Consider the following 25,970-nt stretch of genomic DNA (forward strand, 5'->3'; position numbering starts at 1 on the left):
ACAAACATCTTTGCATGTTCTTACATATAATGGTTAACGTAACAGTACCACAATTGCACCGAGTACCTAATTTGAACCCATTGTCCCAAACAAAAAACCAGCTTAAATCTTACAGGGTTTGTTGGACACGAAACAATGTGTGTAATAAATTCGTCATTATGTATGTCTTTAAACATCGCTAGAAACATTCAAATGTACACACTATATATCAACAGATGAATTATCCAATGCAAATAAGAAAATTCAAAGCAAACGTCGCATGCGACGTTCACAAAAATTCAGCATTAAAAGATAAACAATTAAAATATGTCATAGGCAAACGTAACGAATTCAGTTTTCCCGTTTTGAATTTCTCATTTCATCGCCAATATCAATGGCTTCACATATCTATAACATAAAATTATGAACATGAATGTTCACTTTTTGTTTTGTGGTCTTAGATCATCAGATACCAACACAGTGAAATTATCAAATGAGATTTAATTTGCAAGGCAAATGATGCATATATGTATAACGCTTATCTGTCGTTCTTATTAAAAGTCTTGTTTACTTAGTGATAACTTTTTGAACATCGGTTGACTACTGTTGCGTAATACTGCGGCATTTTTTAGAATAAAAAAAAAGAGTTGTAAACGCCATTATAACACTAAACTAACAATCCAAAATAGACAACATATCAACAGGTCTCAAATATACCATCAGTGTCAACTTATATTTTACTGAAAAATAACACTGTGAATGATTCCAATATTTCATCGATGATACCACAAAATACATTTGAAAAATTAGTGCAAGTTTGTAAATCTAATCATCATCAAGTACTCACAAAAGTAAAAATTTTGAAAGTTTAAAGTTTACAACATTTGATATGATGAAACAAAACGAAACAATTTCATGAAATAACAATCTACAGACAAAACAGATATCAAAAGTATTGAAGTATTTGCAATTAAACGGAGGGTAATACCATCAATAGTGACAAAAATGCTATGATTTTACGGCATACATTAAATATAGTAGACGTATTTACTTTATATACAAAAATACAAACAACAGTCAAAACTGCTTATTGTCCACCTTGCCTGAGAGGTTGTTATTCGTAATTGTTCAGCGACTGCATGATTATTTCAATTGAAATTTACAAACCATTTTAAGTTATACAGGTAAATGCAAACTGTAGTCCAATACGATACCAGAAATATTGACCCCCTTTACTTAATTCTTTTTGTAGTGAAACTCAAATGACTTTTACTTCAAGATCAAAGATAAGTAAAAACAAATGTATCACACAAAATCAATACCTAAAGCAACACCATAGGTACAGAGGAAGATAACACTCATTTGTCTGAAGATATTGATCTGATTAAATCCGGTTTTCAAAAGGAAAGTCATGTTAAGACCAAAGGAAAATGGACATTTATAATAGTTAATCATTTAACCAAAACGGAAATATATAATTTAACTTACATGGACTATCAAGTCCCATTTAAAAATAAAACACAATGCTGAAGTCTAATTTTATTGCTATTGTGATTTTACAGGAATTCATTTATTGTGGTAGTAACCCTCTCTGTCTCCATAGTTTGTGTACTGTTGCTGGCTTTAACATATCTGCTTTTTGGAAGGTACTTGAAGCATAGACTCAACCGAAGCAGTCAGCATAACGTTAACGAAACAGACAGTGTCCATGAACATTACAATGAAAGTAATCATTACAGTGAAATACGTGATGATCAGTTGCAAGATATAAGGAGAACGAGTTCTGGTATGATAGAAAATAACCATTCTCAGTACAGATTGCAACGAACCACAAACAGAGAAAATGGATATCAGAACAATGCACAATCATTGTCAAACATCAACATGTTTGAAGAACAATATCATAATTCGTATTGTTCTTTGCAACACGTAAACGATGATTACTTGAACCCATACTGTGCGTTAAGATTTGAACGATGTGTTAATAGCTGTATTTTTAGAGATTTTATCATACTTTTTTTCTTATTTACTGGTTTTGCTCTGTTGTTGATTATGTAATTAATAGATGTTAACTTTCACGTCATCAAGATATGTAAGATATTGTTGACAGAGGTATATAACACTATAAATACAACTTTGTTTTGAATAGTTTTATACTAGTCATTTTAGGCCCTTTATAGCTTGCTGTTCGCTGTGAGCTATTCGGCTTTTGAAGGCCGTACTTTGACCTATAATTGTTAACTTTTTTTACACATTGAGACTTGGATGGAGAGTTGTCTCATTGGCACTCATACTACATCTTCCTATTTATAAATATATAGAAACTGAAAATCAGTGGTTCTCTGTGAATAGAAGTAGATGCCATCTTAGAAACATAAATATAGATATGCCTCATTACCTGCTTATAAACAATTTCATGTTTGTCTAACCGAAGTATTATAACATTAACGAAAAATTTCGAAAAATTTCCTTTGACCAATTCATCAAAAAAGGACGTAAATTTATTGTTTCTCTCAGAACATTAATATAAAATAGAATGTTTTCTTTAACATTCCATCGTGCTGAAGTCATAATAACTAAAACATGGAAAAATGAGATTTAATTTCGAGAAACATTCAAAACCAATTAAACAGCAAGGATTTCCTTCGTGACATACTCACTATCTGAAGTGTGAATGAAAGCACAGGCTAATAGTATAATCATTTTAAAAACTATATCATTGCATATTTTATCATTTGAAAGAGTAGGTAGGTTCAACTACTCAAAACATGGGAAGTGAAATATTTACTTTTTCGTTTACCCATGGTTTCAGTGGTCCTATTTTAAAAACCAGCTAGTTTCAAGATAGTATTAATATTAATTCACCTTTTGTATGTTTGACCATAAGTCAATGTTGGAATAAGGGCTACAGAAAAAAAGCAAAGAATATCGTCTTTTAAATCATCAGCTTTGTAAGGTTTCTTGTCTTTTCATTTGCACAGAAATTTATGAATAGAAAATGCAACGGCTTTCTTCGCATGAAATATGTTCACTTATTGTGTATCTTGTTTCGTTTACATTATTTGTCAGTTATTGTCATATATATTACATGTATTATGTGTGCTTTTTCTAATAAAATTTTTGAAATCCTTTCTCATAACATTCACTAGCCTAAAATACAAAGCACAAATTGTCTAGTATTGTTTATAAAAGGACTAACATGGAAGAATACAAAATGTCATGGAACCTAGGAATTGCACCACCGTGTATATCTTATCTATCCAGAATATCTTTATCAAACTGAACCCCCTTTATACCCCAAAATTTTTTTTATAGTGAATGTCATAATATTGTACGAATTTTCATTGAATATTGGTCTTTGAAAAAGAAAAGATCGGAAGAAAAAAAGTTCCATTGATCAATGCATCATTAAATCAAATGTTTGATTTTTCAAGGTATTTCGTGGGTCTTAAAAGGAATTACATTACTTAAATCTCTGTAAAGAGGTAGGATAATCGGATTGTCAGTTGGCCAACATTCATAGAAACAAAAGTAAAAATAATATTTTACTAAAACTAGACTGAACAAAATCAAACAAAACTAAACACAATTACAACATGCAAATGAACACAAATAAATGGACATGCAAATGAAAGTATGATTACAAACAAATAAAAGTCACAATTCAAACATATTGATTGATTGATTTTTGGTGTTTTAACGCCACATTTAAGCACCGCTTTTAGGCTATTTCGTGGCGGCCAGTTTTTATTAGTGGAGGAAGCCTGAGTGCCCGGAAAAACCACCGACCTTCGATAGGAAAACTGACAATCCTAGTCAATTAAGATTGGAGTCGAGTGCACCCGCACGAGCGGGGTTCGAACTCACAACCTCAGTGTGGACTGGCTAGTGATTACAGTAGTAACTACTTAGACCACTCGGCCACCGAGGCCCCCAATTCAAACATAATACACACAACTAAAATGTTTGTTGTAAAAATTAGTACATAACAGAAAAATGTCTTATCACAGCTACTACCATATACTTTGTTTGCGGTCAAGATCTAGGACGTTGCTTGGAACATCAAAAACTTTCAGATTGAATTAATCTAAACTTTCACTTTGTTAAACTTTTCACTGATTTAATATTGACTTGTATAACACTTGTAACATCAATAAGATGTATGGCTCACTATGTATTCACTTCATTAAATATTGCACTAATTGCACAGCTTTCTATTGATATGAAGGCAACAGTAGTATACCGTTGTTCGAAACTCATAAATCGATAGAGATAAAAACAAATCCGGGTTACAAACTAAAACTGAGGGAAACGCATCCATTCTATGACACTACCAGTTGAAATCATCATCATATTTCAATGACCAACCTTTACACATATTTCAAAACATGAATATAAATAGCATTTACGCTACATTAAATCTAGCAATTTATATTTCATCTATATCTTCCGGTTTCTCAAATTAAATGAAACTACCAAACAATTTACACCAACTTCCGGTAAATCAAACTCCAACTTCCGGTAAAGCTAACACCAACTTCTGTATACGCAAAATACATAATTTCTGCCACATAGCATAAATACTGGCCGATGTATGATACGTTAAGCTAAACCTCGTAACCGGTATTTGGGAAGATCTGTGTCAATGAATGGGACGTACGTTGTCTGACCATTTAAATACTGCCGCTTCAAAACTGAGCATAAAACTGCATGGACAAACCCCTGAAACAAATAATTGAATCCCAAATAAAATTTATAATCAAGTGAAAACAAGATATCACACCATAAATCGACCGCTTCGTGATGAATAGGCTCTGGGTCTGTTGATGTGCCAATATGACAAATAAATGATAACACCGTCAAAAATATAAATAAATGTTCTTACCTGAGCAAATTCATTATATTGTCCTGTGAAACTCCATGATCTGACCTGACAATTCTGAGGTATCACCAAATATATTACTGAACTGCAGCAGACTAAACGTCTGTTCACATCATAATCTAGGTGTGCTCTGCCTAACCACTTTACCTGTATAAAAAACCATGTGCTACCTGTCACATTATTTACCTGCCGCGTAATGAGTGAGGTGTCAATCAGGGTGCAATTTATACATACCTTTATAAGCCATGAATATAAAGTAGTGAGCTCCATTTTATGCATTACAATTGATGAATAATAAGCAAACAATAAATAAAAAACAAAAATCACATAATGAAGTTCGTCACAATCTCATATTTGTGTAAAACAAACACATGATACCTCTGATATATCTTCTATAAAGAGTTAGAGTGATACAAAGTGGTATTAGGTAAACGACAGTAAAAGAACCCAAATTTTGAAGTTTTAAATATGGCTAATAGTATGACAATACCCCCAAAACTGTCTATATATAAGCATAGTCATTAGTGCAAATAAATACATGAAATAGTTATTAACCTGTTTCAGACTGAATTATATATTCCTAAAATACAAGCCAAAATCAATCCGTATGAACGGCGATGACAGGGTATATTATATTCAACAGTAGTTTATCAATGTTCAAATCTCATAAATCCACGAACAAGAAGTAAATCGAGATAACAAAAACCTGAAGAGAAATGCAAGCTTCTTTTGCCAGGCATTGTGGTAAGAGACCGTTTGGTGAATTTTTATTCACAAAACCCTACATTCCAAGTATATGAAAACCCAGATCACGTTGAAATTCGGGTAAAAGACATCCCATGCTCGGCCGATGATGGTCAGATTAACTTTTTTTAGAGAATGCAGGGTGTGAAATACACAGATTCTTTAGAGATCACATATGAGTTGATGGCTTATTAACAAACTGCCTATCAGGAGACCGAATATTTTATTGTGATCCTGTGGAACAACCTTTTCCTAGACAAGTAGCAAAAAGAAGATACAGGGCTACAATCTTTCATAAAGGTCAACCAACTAAAAACAGAGACGACATAGTTTGTAAAAAATGCTTTGAAAAAGGCCACTTCATTCGCAATTGTCCAAATGACTGGAAATGTAATATCTGTAAAAATATGGACACAAACAATCACTCGTGATCCGAAGAAAGTTCTTAACAAAAATTCGCAAGATGTGCCGACTCAACAATCAATTACCAATGCAGAGAATGATGAAAATATAGAACAAGCTGCAACATCAAGTCCCAAAAAAACTAAAAAAAAAATCCAATAAAAAGAAGAAACTAACAGGTCAAAATGTTTCAAAAGATGAAAAACAAAAGTTCAATGAAACAATTCCTGGTTAAAAACACAAGCTAATGTAATCACTCCAGGAAATAAAGTTTCAAAAAGGTCTGCAACAACACCCACAACTGACCTATACGAATCAAACCAGCAAACCAAAAACTCAAAGTTAAAAAAGGATAAATAAACATGTATAAACTACTATGTAGCTTTCTCCTTTTTCTTTTTGTTATCATCTCTATATTTTTACAATGAACTGTTTGTATATAATTTTACTATAATTCATACATATATTTATGCCAAGCATATTTCTCAAAGTAGATAACCACCTTAAAGATAATGCTTTTTATGTAAATTTAAAAAGAAAAGTAGTAAAAATACAAAGACATGTAGTGATGATTGTGATGGAATATTAGATTTCATACTTTCTAGAAGCAATAGAAAGAAAGGTAAAACAGAAATGAACCGAAATGTTTTTTTTTATAACATAATGTCAAAGATTAAAAAAAACGAATCATTATTGGTCTTTGCGATCAAACAAAGACTACACACATAATTAAAGAATGTTCTTTAATAAACATACTTCTATACTATACATATCTAATAATATTCCACAAACTCAACTCCTTTATGTATGTTTTATCAGAGTTTGAAAAACAGTTTGCAAACAGGTTTCTACTATCTACAGATTAACCGGACTACGAATCTCAAAAATCCAATCCTATGTAGCTGGAAAAAAAATCTATGTATCAAACTGTAATCCAGTAACATTTAACTACAGTCAATATTTATACATGGATAACACAGCACTGTAAAATCTTTCAACATAAATTTTGGCTTCAATACATTGCATTAGAATACAAATGCTCACAAATATACATTTACATGTATAGATACTGTGAAAGAATTTTTAGTCAAAATCCAGCAATATTTATCCTCACAAATAACTGTATTCCAGTAAAAATCTTCAGTATCACTAAATCGAAACACTTTAGCCTTCATGTAAAACAAGTAAATTCATCCTATTATCAATGCATATTACACACGTGTGACAACTATCATCTTCGTTTGAAACATCTCTACACGACACGGTCGATCGTATCTAAAGACATAAATTTGTATCAATGTATCTTGCTCGTTTTGTATTTGAGTTTGACATCTAACCTACCTGCAAAAAAAAAAAAAACAAAAGTGTAACTATTAAGTACAGCTAAAACAAAATATAACAATATGCACATTATTAGAATCAGAAAACAATAATTAGAATTTACCTAATGAGCGACTGCTCCATTAATAGATACGGGAAAATCTCTACATAGATTATCAAAAACATGTACACCATTTCCGAACCGATGTCCAATTTTACGGGTATATAAATTGAGTCCAATAGAGACTGCATTTAGTATATTTATAGTTAATATAATCAAGCTAAATTCAATGTTATTTTAATGTACATATGTATATGTTTTTAAAACCATGCACGTTATTGTTCTTGTATATGTTTGTCAATGTTTTTAGTATTGTACAACAAACTAAAGAGTCAAATGCTAACAATTATGTATTGTGTCTTTTACATATGTTCTATTCATATTAAAGATGGTTGTCTACATCAAATTATAAAAATTGTTCAGACAAAAATTCAATACAGTAGGGAGAAGGTTTAGGTTTAAATTCACTTGCTTTAAGCTACAAAAATTATAAAATTCATGAATAAAACTTTACACATTTGTTTCTTAAATTGTCAAGGACTAGGTCAAAGAGAAAAAAGAAAAAGACTTTATACATGGTTAAAGTATCAAAAAACAGACATACTTTTTACCCAAGAAACCTATTTTGTTGTAAAAATAGAAAATAAAATAAACAATGAATATGCCGCAGATATGTTTCACAGTTTTGGCACCACTAAATCAAGAGGTGTAGCTATATTTATAAAAAAACACTAAATTCAAAAATAATTGTTACTTATACTGATCAAGAAGGTCGCATCATTTCGGTAAATGTTAAAATAAACAACAATATATTTTCTTTGATTAATCTGTATGCACCAAATGAGAAGAAAAAGGGAAACGTCTTCTTTAATAATGTAAATAAAGTAATTGAAGAGCATAGTCTTGGAATTTTAGTAGTAGGAGGAGATATGAATGAAACATTGAGTAGTGCAGTTAGAAAGAATAATAAAAAAGTACAGAACAAAAAAATACAAATAGTTTGAAAACATTAATAAAAATGAATAAACTAGAGGATATATGGAGGCAATTACATCCCAAACTAAATCAATATACAACGTAAAAAAAATGATGATGAGGCAAGAAGAATAGATTATTTTCTGACCAGTCAGAAATTGAGAACTATGATAAAGTCTACAGATATTAGACCAGCCCCGATTTCTAGTACAGACCATCTGGCAATTTCACTGAAAATCAACATGTCCAATGATAATAAGGGTAAAGGGTTCTTTAAAGTAAACAGTAGTGTAGGACAGGATATGGACAACTTTAGAATTCGTACACTTCTCCATATATTTCCTATGTCACAATGCTTATGATGCTATACAAAAAAAGTAAAGCAACAAAAATACCGAACTCCAAGGAAAATTCAAAACGGAAAGTCCTTTAACAATAGGCAAATCAAAAGCTCAAACACATCAAACAAAATGGATAACAACTGTATATCACAGTAAAAACTGATTGTTCGATGACGTCATTTATAATCGTTGTAATTCATTCATAAAACATAATTCGAGATTGGTGTATTTATTTCCAAAATCCTATGTATAAATATTAAAAATAAATACATGAAAATATAATAGCATAACAAACAGAAGGGGGGGGGGGGGGGGGGGGGGGTTCTATGATATAAGCGTAAGATATAAGATACTTATAAGTATGAAATCCTAACAATCTGACTGCTACAAAATGATACAAATATACACTAAACAATACAATCAGAGCTGCAGATAAAAATTCACAAATTGCGTTTTTTACCCATAAACTTTGATGTGATTGAGTGCAATAGTTTTTTCAATTGCATTATTAATTCCAATTCACCCAAATATTAAATTGGTTTTTTCACCACCACGCACCTGAATGAATTGGGTTTTTTCATCATCTAAATATTGAATTGAGGCTCAGTAAAGACACGTCATTGTTACATTTGGTTGACACATTCAACAATACCTACCGTTATCTTGATGATATTTTTGCGTTAAATAATCCCGAGTTCTCTAAATATACTACCGAAATTTATCCAAAGGAACTTACTTTAAATAAATCCAACATAAACAGCAGTGTCCTTTTCTAGATTTAGACATTTCAATTTCTAAAGGGAAACTCAATACTAAAAAAAACCCATAACAATCCTACTTTGGTAAGTCTTTATTAAACATGACTTCTAAAAAAGAATATGTGGTAAGAGTGCCAATGAGACAACTCTCCATCAAAGTTACAATGTATAAAAAGTAAACAACTATACGTCAAAGTACGGCCTTCAACACTTGTATGTTTTATACATCGAAACAGTACATTTGTTTCTTGTGTCTGGTTGTTCAAATGATATATAGTTTTATTTCAATGTAAGTAAACCAGTGTTGTCAAGAAGATGTGGATTCTTAAAAAGATTTACTGCTAAATCTTAAATCACAATCTCGGCAATTTTGCAGCAACAAGCAACATTAAGACCTTTGATTTTTCTACGCTTTACACTACTCTTCCCCATGTTTAATTAAAAGATCGACTTCACCATCTCAATAAACAGAGCTTTTTCTATACAAATGGGAATCGTAGAAATAAATTTCTTGTTTTGGGTTATAATAATTCTTATTTTGTGAAGAACTACACTGATTCTATCAGAAAATACACTGTAGATGGTATTATCAAAATGCTGGACTTTTTGATCGACAATATATTAGTTGAATATAAAGGATTGATATTTCAACAGACAGTCGGTATTTCAATGGGTACTAATTGTGCACCCCTACTGGCCGATTTGTTTTCTGTACTCGTATGAAGCAGAATTCATTCAGAAACTTCTAAATGACAAAAAGAAAAAGCACCTTGCAAAATTCTTTAATTTTACGTTCAGATATATTGATGGTGTCCTATCATTGAATAACCCATATTTCAGTCAGTACGTGCATCTCATATATCCCAGTGAACTTGAAATTAAGGATACTACTGATACTAGAAGGACTGCTTCATACCTTGATCTTTTCCTCAATATTGGCACAGATGGACGACTTCAGACTAAAATCTATGACAAACGGGAAGATTTAAATTTCCACTTTCTCAGCAGTAATATACCCTCTGCCCCGTCGTATGGTGTTTACATATCTCAATTGATACGTTATGCTCGTGCATGTTCACACGTTATGGACTTCATATACAGGAGTGTGCTCCTTAAAGATTAAAAATGACAATCCGTAAATTTTATGGACACCATCACGAATTGTTTTATCTATACGATGTGTCTGTGTCTAAACTAACTAACGATATTTTTACCACGTCTTAGAGTGTGGTTTACCATCTACGTCGTCTTGTCCGTTTACTTTCCGAATATGACTGTTTTGCCGAGTGTGAATTCGCATTGCTATACGATGTGTCTCGGTATTTATATATCCAACATTCATGTATTTAGTTATGATGTTTCTTTTGTAATTCCGCTTGGATATTTACTTATGTCTTATGTTCACTATAGCAGATGACGTGGTTCGGTAAGTTGTATATCCCGCTTTCGGGCATTTTGGTTGTTAATTTCTAATACGTGTTGGTCTTACATGATCTTGCATTATATTACAGTTTTTTTTTTATATGTATGTAAAAGTTAAGATAAAAAATAAGCTACTTCATTTAATATATGATTTTAAGTTAAAAGCAACTATACGCACAGGATTTTTTTGTTTATACATAGTTTTGATTAAGAAGAAAACCGACATGGTTAGCAAATACAAATAATAACACCGTTACAAACACAATTCCATTTTAATATTCCTGACATGGTTAGAAAATACATAAAATAACACCGTTACAAACTCAATCCAAAGTTAATATTCTTGTACGTGTCTATAATTAAAATCAAATCTATTTTATTTTCCGAAATTTACCTGTGATAGTATAAACGTTACAAAAAATACGTCACTTTTTGTGAGGTTGATCCATTCATGTGACGTGCAGTTTTTATTTCGTTTATGGTGTCCTTGTGTGCTGTTGTAAATTCATGGGAGGTGTCCGTTGTTATTCTGCGGTTTACATGTTGTAATGTACTGTTATATTATTATTTATCTATGTATTACTCTGTGCTGAGTGTTCTTGCGTTTGTTTGTACTGTATTCCTGTCACGTAGTGTTGTCATTTAAGCGGCATTTTAAATATTTCCATATAAGCGGGAGGTTTGGCTAGCAATAAAACCATGTTTAGCCCACCATTGTTTCCTAAAATGTCCTGTACCAAGTCAGGTATATGGCAATTGTTATCAGACAGCCCGTTTCTATGTATGTTGGCGTTTGCTTTTGTTGTAGTTTAATGTTTCGGTTATTCCGTTGTTTTCTTCTTATAGTTGATGTGGTTCCCTCGGTTTTAGTTCGTTACCCGAATTTGTTTTGGTTAATCGAATTATGAATATTGAACAGCGGTATACTACTGTTGCCTTTATTTTAGTAGACAGTGATTGCAAACGTTTTTATCTAGATAAGTGAGGTTTTTTCACCTTTGAATATATACTTTAAACCCATCTTTTGGGCCTGGTTTTTACTAAACTCATTTGAAAGTAACCTCCCTATTTAATGTCCAGTAAATTAGAATGCAATTTGTTACATTTGTTGACGGTATATAAGTCAGATAATGCGTATTTCAGGGTTTATCCTGTTCATTTACTATGTATCTCTACGGTCAGTCTTTAATTCGGTCAATCCTGGTACCACAGTTGTATGTTTTACTGCAAAAAAACAGTAAAAAAGTTATAAGATAATGCATATCTTAATTGGTTTTTAATCTCTAGATGCCTTTGTGTGTTTTTTTTCTTTGCGATTATATATTTGTCATTACCTCACGAATCACATAGCGTTTGTTTAGTTTGATGTTGCAATCATTCAAGGTTTTCCTCTACCTTTTCTTTTACGTTCAATATACGAATATTCATAGTTTTAAATAGGTAGCATTAATGATGAGCTATACATTATCAACAACGTTAATAACTTTAAAAAAATAGACCATTTGTTCTAATACTGTCTTTGGATCTGAAATACGCTTTTGTCCAAGTTTCACCAAATTCCGTGAAGGTTTGCAAAAGTACATGTAAATGTTGTCTAAAAATCTTTAACCAAAGAATGAAGCATCGCTCTTTCTAGCTTCATATCCGGTACTTTCCAGATCCTGATGCATATGCATATGCCTACATTACCTTCTGTTAGGATGATTGACACAGAGTGTCCAGTTATAAGTAGTATTACCTAAATAAGGGTTTTGGTGTTGGTTTAATCAGCTTGATTAGGATCGGGATGATTTGAGAACTCCATATAATGTAAAAGCTAAGGTTTAACTCATTGGTATATCAATTTCTGGCTATTAATGTTGTTTTTTTTTACCTCGAGAATCTAATATCGTTTATTCAGTGTTAGGCTTTATAATGCACTTATTTCATCTTTTTCTTCGCCGTTTTCTTTACTTTCAATAGGAATGTTTATTGAGGAAAACAAAAATAAAACATACGCATACACAATTGTATAAGGAAATGAGTAAATGAAGTCTCTGAGTGAAACACAACATGCACAACTGGGGTAATTTGTAAGTTTCAAAGGATTTGTAAGAACCTGAAATCTCAAGTTCTCGTGCAGACGATATAAAACACATTTATTTCATTGTACTTTTTTTGCGATCGTTGCAGCACTGTATCCGCTCTGAAAGAAAACAATGCAAACTATTCTTGACAACATTTAAATTGCCATTATCGTCTTTTTTCAACAGAAATATACTTGTAATTAGATCACATAATGTACTTTATGCTTTTACATAATGAAAAAAAAAAAATATGTACTATTATAGAATAACAATCGATTAAGGAGAATAACTATTTAGATGGATTATTTCCTTAATCGTAACAATTTTACAAAAATGCATACTTGTTTGTCTTTTGTCTTGAGATATCAACAACTTTTGTTTAATTATATCAAGACAAAACTTTCTATATTATTTCTGTGTATCGTGAAATTGGGTCATTTATATATTAAACTGATGGTAGTATCTTCAAAAGAGGCAGATGCGAAAACCAGTAAGGAAATTAAAAACCTATTCAACATAGATTAATCAAACCGTTTGAACAATATCTAAACAAATTTAAAATGTATAGAGATTTTTAAGAAAAATTAGGAATATTCACAATATATTGACACAAAATCAGAATGTTAAGGATCTGTTGAGAAAAAACGTAGACTGTTAAACTTTTGTTCAGAAAAACCTTAAATCTTAATAACAAGAGGTCAGAACTTAAACATACTGTTCATAATATTAAGACAATATCTTTCAAATTCAAACAAAATTGATGATTTCAGAAACCAACTATAAGAATTAAACTTAATTGTATGAATACGTTTCTTAAATTAACTTCATTAGTTTTAAATGTTAATAGGATAATACAAAAAGTATCTCACAGAAGAGAGTTTATTCGCCTGTGAAGGAGATTGTTTTGTCATAACAATTACCATTTGACATCACATAAAAACCTAGTCCGAAACACAAAAGCGGTATATAATAAATAAATAATGAAATAAAACAATAACAATAATAATCAATAACCGGATACATTGTTCAAAAAATGCTTTTGGACATTGAGGAAATAATATTTGAAACTATTCGTAGCATAACAATATAGATCGGTACAAGTATGTAAGAGTGCCAACATATCTGACAACCACAAAACGTCTTCGAAACAACGATAATGTAGACTGTTTCGAGGGTCATTATGTACATCAATCTATTTTTCATGTTTGTTTATATTGATTGAGTCGTAACACTGAAGACTGGGGATCCACATGTTTGTCTAAAGCCAGTAAAGATAAGGTACGTTTGTCATGATATTCGCGTGAAAAATAAAAGATATTGATTAAAACATTAAATCTAAATCAAACAAAAATTCTATGCTTCTAACCCCCTTTGGTTTGCATAACTTTTGTCTCTTAATGTTCCTTGTTAAGACCATTTAAACACATATTTCGGAATTGTACACGTCTTTTTACTAAACATCAGGCGATACATCAACCTAGAAGGTAGAATTTTGCAACTGACAATGCTTTATCATAAACATTTTGATAAATTCCTATATGAAAAGATTTGCACTATTAAGAGAAAAAAAATTACTAGGTTTTTGGTCCTGAATGCAAATTGTATTTCCTTTTTCCTCTTTCGTCATAAAGATACCGTGCTTGTTCATGTATATGTCTTAACGTTTTAAATTTTTTTATATTAAAAGTGCATTTGTTTTGTTTTTTTTTTTATTTCTTCAACCATACATGAATTCAAAAGGAATGTTAAAACTTTTTCCTCTTTCTTTACAAAATTCCATTTTAGTTGATGACTATTTTAAGCACAAAAATGTAGTTTTTCTAATGCTAATAAAATATTGTCTCAAGTTCAATTAATTTGTATTTATTTTGTTACATAAATTTTGGTAGTATCATTTTTGTTGGTAATAAACCGTCATTCCTGCGATGCAAATAAGCTCATCATAGATACCAGGATTAACGATTTAAACCTCTGGCGCGCATTTCGTCTACAAAAGACATATGAAAAACGCGCAAAAAAGTTAAAAAGGACAAAACAAAGATCGAAATTGACGGGCATTGAGGACCTAAAAAATTGAAAGGTTATGCCAAGTAAACATACAAAATCACACACTTATGTGCACTTAGATACTTATTTTAAGCAGATTTTTGTGTTCCTTTTAGTAATCCGTCTGTAAGCCCAAAGGAACAAGATATAGAATGCTGTCCTGACTATATTTTCCAGAATAGACAATGTGAAGGTAATATTGCCTTTTTGCATACATACTTTATGTAGTTTATTGCTTGTGTTTTTTTTGTTTTTTTTTTCGTATAAACATATACTACAAACCATTAAAAATCTGAACTGGGAGGTTTCTGTTCTCGACTGTACTGAATTGTACTCCACCATTCTTAATTGGTCTGAATTTTACTTGATATTAATCGACTGTAGTCTTAGACATACTTAAAAAAGTCTGATCTTGAACTTGATATGTACTTGACCATTTCCTAACCATTATAAAGATTCTAAATCATACTCGACTCAAGTCAGAACAATACTCGACCAAGTCTGAACCATAAATGAACAATTATGAACCATACTGGACTAATTATTACAAGTCTAAACAATCCTCTACCTGTTCCTAATCTATTTATTTTATCTTCTATTTAGAGTCTATTTTTTACCAGATTTGATTTCCTCGGCTAGAAATTGACCAAGCGGTTCTTGTAAGAAAGTGATCTTTCCGATAAAAAAAATCACACATAATTATGTAATAACTCGATGTAAAAATAAGTGGTTTTTCGTTGACAAAAATAAAGTAATACGTTAAAGATTGATAGAGTAGATGTTTATTGGTCGTGTAAGGTTCAAATTAGGTCGAGTATAATTCAGAATGGTCGAGTAAAATCAGCACAATCGAGTACAAATACAGGTCATTTCAGATTTTTTAAAACTGATTTGTAGTGAGATTGTTAATGTTTTATATATGTCAATGAGACAACCAACCAAAATATCTAAATGATAAAACCAAGTCGTCAACGATCGAAAGATGACTATACGATATCTCAAATTTTAGATCACCCTAAGTCTAAGCCAGTCGGGAATACATTTATATTAAAATCGATAAAGGTTCATCGTTGTCATCTGTTCAGATCAACTGTAATCAATCGATTTTTCAAGCAAAAATATATTGTTTATGATAGCAAAACGTTATTTTATGCATTTTTTCGTTGACTTCGAATATGAATATTTGATGAGATTTCGAAATAAATTTTAATTTGGTTAAGTAAAATTAAAATGTATAATGAAACATTCTTCATTTAGTGTTGCGAATAATAAAATAGTACTACTTGTAAAATCTTTTAAAGTCATGGATGCGTTTTGGACATTTTCGATTATATATTATTCGCCAGCTTTTCAATATCGACTAATATAAAATACTAAACTAATTAAGAAAATCATTAATATTATTTATGCTTATGCTTTTAGCGTTTTCGTTTGGTCTTTGGTTTTAAACATTTTCACTTATAAAGATTGTTTTTGATTTTAATTATCTGAGTACAAGAGGTTTTTAATGATTACAAATATATTACTGCAGCATGTCCGCCTGGAAAATTTGGTCAGGATTGCTCACTGCCATGTTTGAATGATTACTACGGGGTGCAGTGCAAAGAGATGTGCAACTGTATAGGTGACAAGAAATGTGATCCAATTCATGGCTGTGTCTGTTATGAAGGACTTACGGGAAAGTTCTGCAAAGATAATAGGCAAATGTTTTAAACCAATAGTTTATATTTGGTAGTCACACTGCATAAAATAAAAATGTTAAGTTTTATCCAACAAATTCCATCTTTTGATATGTATTTTTTAAGTGTACGCTTATCCAAAATATGATGCTGTTAGATATGCCGAATGCTTACTTAATTCTTTTGACACGCTTGCTACGTATATGTCACTTGTTGGCAGTCGGCGACAGGGGCATATGTGTCTACTGTAGAGAAATAGAGAAGAAACTTTTCAAAGGAACTACAAAATTTAACTACTTGAATTCCATTTAATATCAAAGAAATATGGATCATTGAACTAAAATGAATAGCACTAAAACGTCATAACGATATAAATGACGTCAATGTAAGGATAAAAACTGCGCATGTCTGTACGCCTATTTTAAAAACATTGCTGTTCAAAGGTTGACCTTTTACCGCACTAAGGTCATATATGTCAATTGTCGGCAGGCAGCCCTTAGGACATATGTTTTCATTGTTGTAAAACGACAAGGAAATTTTTCTAATTAGATAAACATTTTTATAAACCTGCACTACTTGTGTTGTACTTCATTACATACATTACAAGACTTTTAAATTCAAAAGAATAACGTCATAACGAGAGAAATGACGTCATAAAATGCCAATAATGCTTTTTTCTCAACAGAATACCTCATACATAGAACAAGAATTTAAATACGATGCGGTTATAATGTTAAATTGATACTTATGACGAGAAGTAATGACATAAATACATAACGCTCATTGTACAAGTCAAATAAATTGATTCCAGCTTTTTGTTTCCTTATTTTTGAAAAAAATGTACACTTCTATTTTTTGTTTGCTCTTGTAATTCATTTTCATAACCACTTCTCGTAAAGTATGCCTTTGCTGTTAATTTGCCCTTTAGTATTGATAGCAGATCTTTGAAAATCTTGATCACATTTATTCACAAATTTTCTGGACTGCACGATATTTTATTTCTTTTGGTACATATTCTAGACTTCCTTGCGTGTGTGCGTGTCATTTGAATGTTGTCTCATTGTCCAATTTACCATATCTTTTAATACATATCTTATACTTTATATAAACTTACTAATGAGAGTTAAATGTTAGGTTCAGGTCTGTATGTTTCTATTATGGTATTTAATCTACTTTGAATACCAGGATTTACATAACCATATATATATATATATTCCTTTATAATGTTTTCATCATATACATTTATTAACAATGATTATTTTATTTGAAGTTTGTCCACCAGGAAGATACGGTGTGAACTGCAATGAGGAATGTTTCTGTGCACAAAACGCTCAGTGTGATCCGGTAACTGGGGTGTGCTTGTATCCTGCGGGATGGTTTGGAGATCACTGCACAAAGGGTAAATACTACAATTGACAAACGTACTGCTTTGTTCCACAAGATTTGTTTAATATCTTGATTTCTTTCATTCGGAAATTAAGTCAAGCAACATTTACAATGTGTTTATTACAGTACAAGTGTTATAATTAGTCGAGCATTTAACACTGTGCGTGACAAATTTGCCATTCCAGAATTGGCAAATCTGTTTTACAAGATAACACAAATATTTTTTGGGCAAGTGATAGATTATAAAAAAAAAAATTTCCCCATATGTCCTAATGCGTCACTGCTGTCACTGTTGTCACTACAGCTGATTAAAAGTATATTTCCCATGTGAAATTTAAAACTTCCGATGTGAATAATAGAAGTTACCATGGAAAATTTTAAAGTTCCCATCGGGAAAAGTACTTTTCCCATGCGAATTTTACAGTTCCCATCGGAACTTTAAAGTTCCCATGGGAAAACAAGAATACAAAAAGTTCCCATGGGAATTTAACTTTTCCGATGGGAACAATTTATCTTCCCATGGGAATAAGTTTTCTTCTCATGGGAACATATATTCTTCTTATGGGAACAATTTTTTCTTCCCCTGGGAACATAATTTACGATGGGCACATTTTTTTCCTTTTGAATGTTTTTCTCCTAGAACAAAATTAATTTGTTGAAATACAGGATTTATTTTTAATTATTGCAGTAAGCAGGTTTTCAACAAGATATCAATATGGTTTCATATCGAAAGTTGCACTCATTATACTACTCCCACAAAACTCTGATTATCCAGTAAAATATGTAGCAATGAGAAGTAAGTTTTTAAATTAAGTTGTGCGTATGCGTTGTGAAAACAAGATATTCTTTCGCTATATTTAAGTACACTTTGATTCTTTCGTACACCGTAAATTTTATTCAATTATTTCACAAAAAATAAATGTCCTTTTAATTAAACGCTGACTGCGTGATTATAACAATACTAGTATACATGTTTATTCATGTATTTAGAAGAGGGAATACACTCTGCGCACGGCACGCAGATTTGTCTTATATTATCGATCGGTCTCAGCTAGTATAATGTGTCATTTGTTACAATACAAGCACGTCATGTTGTGAATATAACCTGGACACTCGAAATTTGTTGAATGAGAGCAGTAATATACATGTGTAATTGTTATACAATATTCCTACATGTATATATAATGAAAGAATTTAGTAATTGTCATTATTTACTGGGAATATACATATTCATCCCTTTATTAAACTGCTAATTCACGTGGACTTATTCGTACGGCATGTACATTAATTGAATACTCGCGTATTTAATTCATCTAATTGATTTTCAGTTTTTATTTGGGACAACATTTGATTCAATACGAAATTATCAATATTGAAATTTCCTCATTTATCAGTACCAACAAAAAAGAAGAGAAAACTGGCACCCCGAGAAAACAAAATAGACAACGCTAGCCAAACGATCCAAAAAAAATAAAAAGATATTCTACATGGTTTTCTGGTGAAAAATTTCATTGTGTCTTTATCATAATTAAAATACACAAAACAATTTTTTTGTGCCTAGTGTTTACTTCACGGATTTGACAAATATAGTTGGACATTTTATTTGAAAATCGTCGTTTTTTATCGACTTACTATACAGCAACGGATGGAGATTTAAGGAGACTTTTTATGTTCAAAATTGTATGAACAATTTTCTTTATATAATTATATAAACTGCTATAAATGTCAATGATGTATATCAAAGGCATTATAGTGTCATGGACAGATACATAAAGATATGTTGGGACTAAACTTATTTAAAATTGATTCTTATTAAAAAATTAACCAAAAACTAAATTGTGACTTCTTGCCCCTCAATATTTTCTTGTGTACTTCTGTCCTACCTTCTTCTTGGTGAATGTATGAAGAAAAGTCACGGAAATAAATTCATAATAATAAATTAAAATTTATAAGTTATTGTTAAATTATTTTTTACCTTGTTTTTGTACTTTTTTTTATTTTAAGATTTTTTTTTTAAATCGTTAAAATGTTTAAAAACGATTAATTGTATTTAACTTTTTTTTCTATTATGAAACTTATTGGTAAATAGATGAAACAATGTTAAAACAACTTAATTTGCGGTGCGTGGAAATACCACAAATTTGTATTTTTCATACAAAATACCAAGGATTTGTATAGTAAATTATAAAAATCCTTGAAAATACAAGACCCATAAAACAAAAACAACTAGAACATAAAATATATCACGTCCATAAAAATACAGCACTAAAAGTCTAATAGTTAACTCAATTTTCTAATTGTCAATTTATTTACCAGTGAACGTACGGACATGTAACCGGCTCTTGATATACCCCCTTTAGAAGACTGTTCATAAAATTTCGATAGGAACATTGTCTAGTATTGATTGTAGAGATCAATCGATGCTTCTTATATATGTGTCGTCAAGAAAGCAAAAATGGCTGGGTGACGTTAGCTATCACATCGGTCGCACTTTATTTCCTCTGTTTGTTTCAACAACAAATTAAATGTATTTCCATAACAAACAAAAAAAATGTAAATGCAACTTAGACATTAACCCAGCATAAATTACTGGTCATGGTTTTAGGATGGAGATTTTTATTCATCCGGGCAAGTTTTCGCTAAAATGGGCTATTGAAAATACAGGTGAACGGATTAATTCGGCACTTAAAGGGTCTATAATGTCTGCGCTAAAATGAAGTTTTGAATGTTTCGCTAAAATGCCCTGCGCCCCACTATAAATACGTTTTGTATTACATAACTTCCAAGACATGTTATAACATACATTTCCGGTACACTAATAATAATTAGCTGTGAATTTAGAGTTTACGGAGTAATTTCAATTTGTCAAATGAAAGTAAGGTATTGTCATTCTGCAATGACATGAAATTCACTAGTGAAGTTTAACTTGGTATAGTTTTCTAAAATCTAAAATGTATCCCTATTTCACCGCGGCTTTGGGCATGGACCTTCCTGTTCTTTTTTCATTTTTTTGTGTTTGAGATTAAAAAAAACCAATTCTTTAAGATTTTAATTTTTTTCCCTTCTATCTTACAATAACTGTAGGTTTATACGTGGTTCGACCAAACAGATCTAAAAATGCCTTCTCTATATCTTTTTTGTGTGGTTATACATCTTTTTATTAAAGTTTTGTTTTTCTCAAAATTTTAAGACCGTATCTCACTGCTGAAAATAATCTTTAAAAAAAAGCAAATCTAACTTTCCATCAATTATATTGCGTTTATTTCATGATATCCATAACATTTGTATATTAGATAAATTTGACCAACATGATCAGAAATACTAGAACAAGTATTTGTATAGTAAGAGTATAGTACTATACAAATCCTTGACTAGAATAAACATTGGTCACGCATGACATATCCCGAAGTATGACACGTGCCGATAAAAACATGTAAAACGTTGTAAATATTGCTTTGATAATCCTAAAACAAACATTTCAATTAAAGAAAAATTTTCTATCGAATGATATACTTTAATTCAATTATATGTCCTGAATGCAGTTTGTATGTCCTGACAGGAGCCCCGAGCGGTGTTTAGACGTTCCACGTTGTAACTGTAGTTATTATATTGTGTTATTAAAAGTGATCAAAACGCTTTGATGAGGGTCTGGAGATGGGTTTACTTCTTTTCTGTATTCTACATGTTTTTACCTCATTTTTCTCTTTTCATTATTTTTTAACCATTTTTCTGTAGTATTGGCCCATTGTTCTATATTCTTTAAAGTAGACCCTCCAGACCCTCTCTAGCAGTGTGATACTTCTTAATTTCTTAACACTTGCGATTTTCAATACACATTTTAATGTTATGAATCCCTTCTTGTAAAAGTTTATGTTTCTTTTGCGTTTTCAAGCCTATGTATATCACAGCTTGTGAGTAAGTCTAAATTTCCATCAAATGTTTAGTCATATTTCATTTTTAAAACTTCTTTTTTCTTACTATACATGATCATAAGCTTTGACCATTTAATAACATGTTATCAACATGATCATTGAAATTTACAATACACACTGGCCATGAATGACATACAGGAGAAGTTTGGCACGAGTCGATCAAAACCTGCATAGCTTTATAAATCTTATAACAATAACTTATAGATAACAAATAGGATTTTCTTTTGAATATTGAACATACATTTTGAAGTTGAATTAAATTATATGTCCTGAGTTCGTAGTTCCCCTTTTGATGACAAGCCGACAGTAGCAACAACATTAGTTTGCAATACATATTACAATCAGTAGTCACGCATCATCTCACAGAGGTTTGTCAAATAGGACAGCTGATTAGGGAAGAGTTACAGATAGCCACGTCTACATTAAACAGGTGTCCAATCAACTGCCTTCAGAAACATAAATTAAATAAATCAAACATGGAGAAAGTTACAGAAATTTGGTTACGTATTCAATATTTGAAAAGGTTTAGACTTTTTATTCAAAATTAGAAATACAAAATATGACCGTACGGCAAGTTTCGCGATTTTACTATAAATTCTATACATCGACGTGTAATTCCCGGAATCGTCATATTTAAAGATTTAGCAGAGCTAGATAATAAAATTTCCACCTACCTAGTGCAGAAAAATAAACCACCAAATTCACTAAAATTTGCAAATTGGGACATTTTCGAATTGTTCTATATTCATACAAAAGATCACCAGCAATATTTTAAATTTAAAAATCAAATAGTTGTTTTACCTTTTACTGCAAAAAAAGAAAATTAAAAGTCTTTGCTCTAGTTGCAAAAGACGACAAAGCTCCTTTTTAAAAACTGTAAATTACATGAAAACAGCCTAAGGGTAAAATACAAGTGTATATAATACCATTCAGGGAAATAGGTTTTAAGACGTGCAAATGAAATAGAAGTTAACAACTTTGGGTCACCGTACGGCCTTTGCGTCCTTTTTATATGTTCCACAACACAAATGTTAAACGGTTTGAATTAAAGGTTACAATTGTAGCATAATGAACTGCATTTTCACTGAATCCAACTTTAATATTCTGTTGCATCAGTTGAACATCTAAGTGGTCATCAATGTGTAATACTTCTCGCTGGACGTTAAATAGTAACCAACCAATAAACGACGATACAATACAATCAATGTTTTTATATCAATTATTTAATGACAATAAAAGACTTTTGAATGTAAAAGTATAATAGAAATACCTTTAATTAAGTGTAATTATAATATTTTTATCAAATGAAAATGTTATAAACCTCTCCCGGTTATTGGTACACTTTAGTTCGTTACGATATTTCAAGCCATAGCTCTTTTACTAATTCCGAGAAAAATAAAGGAAAAAAAAATGTTTCCATGGGAAACATAGATGTTCCAATAGGAAGAAGAAATGTTCCCAAGGAAAAAATAGTTCCCATGGGAAGAAAAATTAGTTCCCTTGGGAAATTTAGAATTTCCCATTGGAACAAACTATTTACTAATGTTCCCATGGGAAATTGTAGTTCCGATGGGAACTGCAAAATTCCCATGGGAAAAGTACTTTTTCCGATGGGAACTTCTACTATTCCCTACGGAATTTTTTAATTTCCCATGGGAAATGCACTTTTAATCAGCTGTAGTGACGACAGTGACAACAGTGACACATTGGGACATATGGGGAAATATTTTTTTTTAATTATCTATCACTTGGCCAAAGAATATTTTTCATATCTTGTAAAACAGCAAAGTCAGATTTGCCAATTCTGGAATGGCAAATTTGTCCCGCAAAGTGTTTTTATGTGTATTTTCAAAATACTTTTACGTCAAAACAAAACTTTTAGTTTTATAGAAAAGAGGAAAAATAAAAAAAAATCAGTCTGCATACAAGATAGATATGTGAGGATTTGAAAAACAATGTACTGTATTAACCGTTTAAAAAAATCAGAATATCTTGTAGAATGCACATTTGGAAAATTTGGAAAGGATTGCAATGGAACTTGTGACTGTTCAGATGACGTAACATGCGACATCATAACCGGAGAGTGCAGTAAGTGCAAGTCCTATTCTAGTAGAAGACAAGATTATACAACAAGGTTCCGATAAATATTCCTTATAATAACACATTTACTGTTTTTGCTATTTCTTCAACTGGAAAGGTTTAAAAGTCGTATAAGTATATATGGGGTACAACATAGAATATAATATTAACGGAAAACATGGAGACAAAGACTGACAACAGGAAAAGAATTTGTAAACCAACTTATTTCTTCGGATATTGTGTTCAGAAGATTTTGAGCTTTTTTATCTTTGTTCGTGTATTCATTCAGAGAAGATCCAAGTTCGACATGGGCGCGACTTTTCATACTAACGTTATTTTTCTAGTCGTAAAACTCACAAAAATAAATCACTCGAGACATATTAAGTTACTTTACAGTATCAGATATGAATACGTGTGTTTATTTTGATTGAAAGTTATATTATTTTGTTGTTCTTCACATACCATTGGTACCTAGATAGTTTGAATGTCTAAAAAGTAATAAAAAATATCACAAAAAAGTTGTGTGGTGTAGTTTGCAATCAAATCAAAAGATTTTTTTTTAAACTTTCACCGTAGTCAGGATACTCATAACAGAGATCAACTTATGATATTTTTTCCAAAACAAGAGAAAGGACAAATCATTAACCAGATTAAGCTAAAATATACAGGTGAACTAAAACTTACGGAATAAAATTTGAGAATAAAGACAACCACGGTTTTACAAAATCTTTCCAGGTTTGATCATGGACATTGGTGGAGCACCAGTGATAACGAAATAAAGTCGTTGCTATTATGCTAACTGACAAAAGAAGCGTTTGGATAATAAATATTTTGAGTATTAGGGGCCAATGAAAGTATACAGATTTACCAGATTTACCATTTTCGACGTATAAGATATAGTTATATCTTACGTAGCCATTTAAAAACCATGCTGATTGATACAAATTAACGTATGAAAAACCCCTTGAAAATATCATACATACACATTTTATTAATTTTAAAAGGTTTACGTGTTTACAACTTACATCTAAAATATTTGTTGGTTTTGATCTTGTTTACGTTTCAGTCGAGAAAGAAGATCCGAATTCAGATGGAGACATTAATGAATCAAAAGGTACAGTTATGATTTACATAATGATGGCTGCTGCTGTTATTGGTTTGGTCTGTGTTGTAACGATGATCTTGAAAGCTAAAGAAGCACTATGTCGTAAAGTACAGAAACCAAAAAAGAATACTACAAAACCAAAGATAAAACGCCGGAAGGCACAACAAAGATCATCAACCTACAGAGATAACGCTCAGACTGGTTCGTTTATAATAGAAACAGAAGTATCAGTGTTGCAACTTCCATTTGAAGATGAAAACTTATATTGTGAAATAGAAGATATCAATGTTACAGAACCCGGTCGGTATTAATGTCAACATGATTGTACAAACTTAAGTTGAAATTTATAAAATATCGATGACAACAGATCAATCATGGAAATTTAAGATATATGGACAAATAGAATCGGACAAGGCCAAACCTTTTTAAAAAGGTGATATTTCCGTAGTAGGTGCGCCTTATAGTTATATCCTGTTCCGGGTGTTCTTATTTAATCTTCATGAAATTGAAATCTTTAAATCTAAAAAGCTTATTTTTCATCATGGCTTATGTGCTTTGTCTATATGCACTAGTAGCAAGATTTCAGTCTGAAACGGTCATTTTGGTCTGATCAAGTCTTAATCGACTGAATTTACCGCTAGGGAAAAACGTTAAGACTTTTTAAGACTTTCAGACGCTGTTCAGATATGTCGTGTTCAGTCCGTTCATTTATGTCAAGATAAACAAGACAGAAGGCTCTAGCTGTTAAACAAGATATGTTAAGACGGTTTTAGACGAATTCAGACCAAACATA

General features: G+C 31.1%; 1 protein-coding gene and 1 pseudogene across 1 annotated transcript in view; both read left to right on the plus strand.

Annotated features, from left to right (window-relative positions):
- Nucleotides 1-25,970, plus strand: part of LOC127711227 (platelet endothelial aggregation receptor 1-like) — a 118,783-nt gene that overhangs the window by 74,940 nt on the left and 17,873 nt on the right. The window lies entirely within an intron of this gene.
- On the plus strand, nucleotides 9,678-25,509 carry LOC127711886 (multiple epidermal growth factor-like domains protein 10; annotated as a pseudogene).

The sequence above is a fragment of the Mytilus californianus genome, unplaced genomic scaffold (genome assembly GCF_021869535.1).
Source record: "Mytilus californianus isolate M0D057914Y unplaced genomic scaffold, xbMytCali1.0.p SCAF_8, whole genome shotgun sequence".
NCBI classification, from domain to species: Eukaryota; Metazoa; Mollusca; class Bivalvia; order Mytilida; family Mytilidae; genus Mytilus; species Mytilus californianus.